The sequence below is a fragment of the Petaurus breviceps genome, unplaced genomic scaffold, assembly GCF_028583685.1.
Source record: "Petaurus breviceps papuanus isolate PSGF00001 unplaced genomic scaffold, PetGlider_PUasm1.0 90895, whole genome shotgun sequence".
Classification (NCBI taxonomy): Eukaryota; Metazoa; Chordata; class Mammalia; order Diprotodontia; family Petauridae; genus Petaurus; species Petaurus breviceps.
The window spans coordinates 28794255-28801392 of NW_027187372.1; the positions used below are offsets into that span (position 1 = coordinate 28794255).

At 43.6% G+C, this 7138-nt stretch overlaps 1 pseudogene; it reads left to right on the forward strand.

Annotated features, from left to right (window-relative positions):
* LOC138151118 (folate receptor alpha-like) overlaps nt 1–5394 on the forward strand; it is a 115774-nt pseudogene extending 110380 nt beyond the window's left edge.
* Nucleotides 5395–7138: the final 1744 nt, after the last annotated feature.

Genomic DNA, 7138 nt, shown 5'->3' on the forward strand with positions numbered 1-7138 from the left:
TGTGTGTGTGTGTGTGTGTGTGTGTGTGTGTGTGTGTGTGTGTGTGTACTGGAGGAGAGAATGGAACAACATGAGTGGAGGTCAAGGGGGCTAAAGGTCCTTGGGCTGTGGGAAGGTCACCTCTTCAAAGCTAGGCAAATACTCTTCCCTTGACTTACGTAAGTTGAACAGGTCAGTCAGGGTGACAGAGAGCCTTTGGTGGTTCCTCCTTCCTTCCCACATCCAAGCCCCCAGCTACAGAATCCCAGACATCTGTGAACTTTGGGTGGTGCCAAGGAGGTTGCCTCAGAACATTGCAAAGCACTTTACAACTAATAACTCATTTAAATCTCATGACAACCCTGGGAGGCAGGTACTATTGTTGACTCTATTTCACAGATGAGTAAACTGAGGCAGGCAAGTCCCAAGCTGCTCAGGGTCACATGGTGAATCTGAGGCAGGATTTGAACTTGGATCTTTGTGACTCCAGCTCCAGCCTTCTAGTCACTGCAGCACCTAGCTGACTCTCACATTAACCTGGCTGAGTGTATTATGTACTGTCTCAAAGATTCAGAATGCTAGGGTTGGAAGGAACGGAAGAAATGACCTACTACAACATTCAGATGAAGATTCTGAGGCCTAGAGAAAGAACTGATTTGCCCCCATGTCACATAGTGAACTAATGGTAAAGGGAAAATTAGAACCCAGTTCTCCAAGGTGAAATGAATAGCATAGGCACGAGTAGAGGAAATTGCCAATCCCAGTGAATTCATAGGTCTGGTACATTTAGCATTACCTATGGAACTAGGACATAGGACAGATGGATTTTCCTCCATCTGGATAAGGAAAGGGAAAGTTAAAAGAAGGATCTGCTAATTGGAGAAGGCATGCTCAGGGACATCTGGTGTGATGGTGGGTATAGGGAAAAATGAAGATAAACTTAGTCTCTATCATAATTTTGCCTTAGGTAAACCTATGGCGGGGCATCTAGCCTGTATACCAAAATGACTTATTCTATAGAAGAAGCCTGAGGCATAGGAGAAGGAAGACTCCAGTGGGTACCAGGAGACTTATGGTTCTGGTTCTGGGGGGGAGTATTAAAGATGGAGTAAGTTTTTCTTGAGTACCAAGGAGGAAAAGAAAGCTTGGGCCATTCAGACAAAAGCACTGTGATCCTTTCAGAAAACATTATCCATGCTGGTAAGTGGGGACTCCCTGACCTCTCCCAGTCTCTCAGGAACACAAATTCTGCACTTCACACTTGTTGTGACCTTTGGTTTCTTGACCCAACTCTCTTCTGCTAGTCCATCTCCCTAACCCTAGCTTCATTTACATCTAAATAAAATCCCCAATTCCTGCCCAGCCATCTTAATGATTCACTTGATGATACCTTGGAATCCCTTGCCCCTTGATCTTGTGCTGTTCTCAATCTGCAAATGTTCAACCTTATCCCTAGTGCCTACCACAGTACTTGGTACTTAATTAATTAGAATTTAATAAATGCTTTTTGATTGACTGATCACTTATTAATCACCAGTAGATTGGAGATTTCTATAGGTTTTTCCAAATGTATTCCTGGACTACTGAGAATTCCTGGAGAAAAATCACAAAATCAAGCTATTTTTTAAATCCACCTAAAATTTATGGTGTATAATCTCAGCTAGATCCTTCCTGCTTTCTGACAATCCTTCTGGAACATTCACCTGACAACACCCTAGTCTATTCAGTGTAGAGGCTGTTTTCCTCTCCATAGAAGTCCTCAATTACACACCTTCCATCCTCTCAGGCCCCCACCCCAAGACCACTCCTCTTTTTGCTCCTCTCTTTCTTATTTTTAGGAGACAGCTTGTTTTCCAGTGCTAAGGCCCCATAAGCAAGCTGTGCCCTGAACTTGGCAGAACAATAGTCCTTTGCTCTCTCACCCTCTGGATGAATTCTGTTGCAGCTAAATCATGGGATTGGCTCAAACCAGCCCCATGTGGTCCCTGAGCTTGGGCAACTATGTGCAGGAACCAGAATCTGGTCATGAAACCCTGTTATGAATGCACTTTGTCAGTAGACAAACTTGCCGCCTTGTTGCTGTTACACCTCATTACTGCCTTTACACTTTACTGCTTGATTCTTTGACTTGCCACAACTACATGTATCAAGACTCAGCCTCACTGCCTTGGGTCTTCTTGTTCCTAGACCAGACCCCAGCATGCATGGCTAATTGTTCCTCCTTTAATGGAATAAAGAAGCTGTTTGCATAATAACTTCTGGGGACTCTGGTATTTTCAGGGTTAACAATCCTCTATTTAAAGGAGATACCTTGGCTTTCTAGCTCACCAAGAAGCCTGAGACCACTGGATGACAGCTTTTCCACATCCCCTCCATGTCTGAATTTGTTTCTGCTCTTCTCCTCCTTCCCCTCTGTCACAGCAGTAGTGGCATCCCCCTCCTCACCCTTCTGTCTATACTCCTGACCCCCTTTTTCTCCAGGCCCTTGTTTCATCAGTCTTCTTTCTCACGCTCTCTCTGTTTCTCTCTCCTTTAAAAATTTTTAAAAAACTTTTCTTAATTCTATTTGATCTCTATATCATTTCATCCCTTTGCTACCAAACTTCAGGGGAGAAATGAATCTGATCTCTAACCATTTTCTTAATCACCCAAACCTGGCTTCTTCCTCCACAACTCTCCTGAAACTACTTTCTCAAAGATTAATAATAACTACCTAACTGCCAAACCCAAAGGGCTGTTTTCATAGTCTCTATTTCCCCAACATCTTTGCAGCATTTAACATTGTTGATTTTCTTCTAGATACTCTCTCCTCTTTAGACTTAGGCGCTCTGCTCTCAAAATGTTGTTCCTACCTCTCTTTTCCTTCTCAGTCTCCTTAGCATGCTGTCCTAGATCTGTAAGGGACCTTAAAGTTGATCTAATCCAATGAGTTCCTGAGAAAGAACCCTTTCTACATCTCTTAGAAATGATTGAGCTTTTTTTTTTTTTTTGCTATTATGTTGGCCTCCAGGCTTTCTTAGGACCTCTGGGAACCTAGAGGAGACAGGCCCCAGAGATGATGCCTCAACCAGGATGGGGATTGCTGTTCCTGAGCCTCATGGCCATGGCCCATGGGGTTCAGAAGGGTCATGATCTGCTCAATGTCTGAATGGATGCTAAACACCACAAGGCAGAGCCTGGTCCAGAAGATGGCCTTCATCAGCAGTGTAGCCCATGGAAGAAAAATGTCTGCTGCATTGTAAACACAAGCCGTGCTGCCCATGAAGACACTTCTTTCCTGTACCACTTCAACTATAACCACTGTGGAAATATGACCCCAGCCTGCAAATGCCACTTTATTCAGGACACTTGTCTCTATGAGTGCTCTCCCAACCTAGGACCCTGGATCCAGCCAGTGTCCTCAAGCTGGCAGAGGGAAAGGATCCTGAATGTTCCCCTGTGCAGGGAGGACTGTAACCAGTGGTGGGAGGACTGCTGATCGTCATATACCTGCAAAGAGAACTGGCACAAAGGCTGGAACTGGACTTCAGGGATTAACGAGTGCCCAGTTGAGGCTGCTTGCCACCCTTTCACATTTTACTTCCCCACACCAGCCTCCCTATGGGAAAACATTTGGAGTCACTCTTATAAAGCAAGCTCTTTTGGCCGGGGCAGTGGCAAATGCATCCACATATGGTTCGACCCAGCCCAAGGAAACCCCAGCAAAGCTGTGGCTAAATATTATGCTTTTGGCTCTGCCCCAGGCATCTTCAGTTAGGGGGCCAGTTTCCCCTTCTTGACTTTGACACTGCTGTTGCTTCTCTGGGGTTAACCCTCATCAGGCATCAAATCTAACCAATCTACATGCAAAACCCCAGCCAAGATTTACTCCCAGTCTGAGAATCCTGGACCCTAGCATCCTGCCTGACACAGTCTGACTCTCCTGAAACCCTGGCTTCCCAAGTTGAATTCTTCCCCCTCATACCTGAGCTGTCTGTTTGGAAACCTACACCCCCACACACTTTGGATTTCACATTCCCTACCCCACTACTGAGGGAGCCAGGGAGGGAGTGCCTTCCTTTCTCCCCACTTTTAAGTAGCTCTAACCTCTTCCTCTGCATAGCCAAGTCCACTTACCCCCCTTCTCTTCTTTAGGGGAAATTAGATATGATTACTTCCCTCTCTAAAGTACCCCTCCCCCACCCCTTACTCCTTTCCAGTAAGGATCATTTCATTGATTATATTTGTATCCCTAGTACCTGGTCCATATATAAGTAGGTGCTTAATAAATGTTGATTGATACAAAAAAAAAAAAAAGAAATGATTGAACTTGGGGTGGCTAGGTGGCGCAGTGAATAGAGCACCGGCCCTGGAGTCAGGAGGACCTGAGTTCAAATTTGGCCTCAGATACTTAACACTTACTAGCCGTGTGACCTTAGGCAAGTCACTTAACCCCAACTGCCCTTCAAAAAAAAAAGCAAAAAAAGAGAAATGATCGACCTCTGCTTATATATTGTTTATGATAGAGAAATTAGTATCTTCCAGAGTAGTCTATGCCATTGCTGTACATTTCTAGCACTTAGAATTTAACTAATTGATCCTAATTCTGTCCCATAGAGGTCAAGCAAAAGAAATCTAGCCTTTCTTCTATATGGCATGCCAATAAATACTTGAAAATAGCTATCATTTGCCCTCAATCTTTTCCCCACTTTCTGCATCTCCACTCCTCATACTATGTGGCCTCCAGTGTTCTCACAAGTTCTCACAATTCTGGTTTCCCTTCTCTTGAGCCTGCCTGCTCCAGTATTTCAACATCTTTCTTTAACTATGATATCCGAGATTGAATACAATATTCCAAATACTGTCTGGATAGGGCAAAGTAAAAGCTAAACTCTTATCTTACTTTTTGATTGAATGAACAAATGAAAAAAGCATTGAATGTTTGCTATTGTGTTAAGTGCTAGGAATACAAATATAAGGAAGGTAAACAACTCCTACCCTCAACAGACTTACAGTTAGGTGGTACAGTGGATAGAGAGTTGGGTCTGGAGTCAGGAAGACTCATCCTCATGAGTTCAAATCCAGCCTCAGGTACTTAACTAGTTGTGTGACCCTGGGCAAATCTCTTAAACCTGTTTGCCTCAGTTTCCTCATCTGTAAAATGAACTGGAAAAGGAAATGGCTTACCCAAACACCAACCTAGTTCCAGATCTCCTCCCACCTCACACAGACTCTCACAATAAACTACTCATTTATCTTCCTACTTCCAATCTGTCCTCTCTCAGGTCCTTCCTTCACACATCTGCCAACATAATTTTCCTATAGCAGGGGTCTGACTATGTGATTAATCTGCTCAAGAAACTTCAATGTCTCTGTTACTTCTAGGATAAAATATATACACCATATTAAATAATTTCCACATAGCACTCTCCTTGTTATTTAATTTGGAAATAAAAAACATTTTATCAATTGGGAGAAAAAAAGTTTCCACAATCTGGTTTGCACCTATCTTTCCACTCATTTTCCTTGTTCCCCTTCATGTGCCAAAAATTCTGTATTTAAAGTCAGAAGATAAAGGTTTGTATCCTAGATCTGTCATTTACTATTTATGTGACCCTAGGCAAGTCATTTAACATCTCTCTGGGCCTCAGTTTCCTCATCAGCAAAATGAAGTCTTTGTAGTAGATGACCAGCTCTAAATTAATGTTGCTATGATTCTCTCATTCCAGTCAAACTGGATTATGAGTTATTCTTCAAAATTCCATTTCCCACCACCATGCATTTGTATGTCATGCCTCATGCATTTTTCCACCTTGGCCCCTCAGAAGCCTCATTTTTCTTTAAGCCTCAGTTCATAGACTACCTCCTCTGTGAAGCCTTCCCTCAGCTTTCCTGTTTTTAATACTCTTCTCCTTACTCAAATTACATTGTATTTACTTAAATTTTCCCCCTCTCTGTGGTAGCTTTTGGTCCTAGTCTTTATTCCACAAGCTTTTAATGGCTATTCAGGCCTTTTCCTCCAGTCTGGGATTCCATGTCCTTCTGCCTTTCCCTTCTCTAGAATGCCCCATATCTGGAATCTTCCATGCTTGAATTCTTCCAGGCTAAAAGTTTGCTGTTTTCTAGTTACCTGGTATCTCCCTGCCTATGAGATCAGCGGTGAGGAATCAATAGCTCAATTTGCCAAAAAACATTTACGAAGCATCAACCTATCAGACCTGTCAGAGTTGGACTCCAGCCCTCCCAAGGTGTCCCAAAGCTCCACCCACTGAACTGTTCAGAGCTTGGTGTTGTGATGTGCCAAGTCCTGGCCCCAGCTCCTCTCCCTCCTCCTCTCAATGGCCTAAAGACCACTGGGGTTCTCTGCTGAGGCCCCTAGATCCAGCTGTCCAGCCTCATTCTGGCCATATTGGGCCCAGTCAAAGTGTGGGAGGCTGGGCTAGTCTGAAAGTAGCAGAGGTCTCTAGTTTGTGTGCAGGATGAATTCAGTTCTAGTTATTTCTGCCTCTCCTTGGTGTGCCCTTGAGCACCTCATCTCTAGGGAAGTCACTCAGTCTTCCCTTAAATATGTCAAATAAAAGCATCCATTGTTTTCATGATTTACTAACCCATCTAGTTCTTCTGGGAAGCTCCTTTAATCTTCAGCAGGGCAGCTAGGTGACTCAATGGATAGAGTGCCAGCCCTGGAGTCAGGAAGACCTGAATTCAAATCCAACCTCAGATACTGTGTAACCCTGAGCAAGTCACTTAATCCTGTGTGCCTCAGTTTCCTTATCTGTCAAATGAGCTGAAGAAGGAAATGGCAAACCACTTCAGTACCTTTGCTAAGAAAACCCCAAATGGAGTCACAGAGTCAAAACAACAAAAGAATTCCACTTTACACCCTAGAGGCTATAAACTCTATGGGAACAGAAACTGTCTGTGTTCCCAGTGTCTAGTGCATGGTCAGGCCCTTTAAAATGGATATTAGTAAATTTAATAAGACACCCAGGTAGGTAATTCAGAAGATATTTAACTCAACAAACATTGAGTAAAGCACTTAGTCTAGGCGAGACAAAATACTAGGCTAGGGGTGCAAAGATACAAGACAGGCCATGCTCTCATGATGTTAGGAGTGGTAATGGTAGTGAGGGCACACACACACACACACACACACACACACACACACACACACACACAC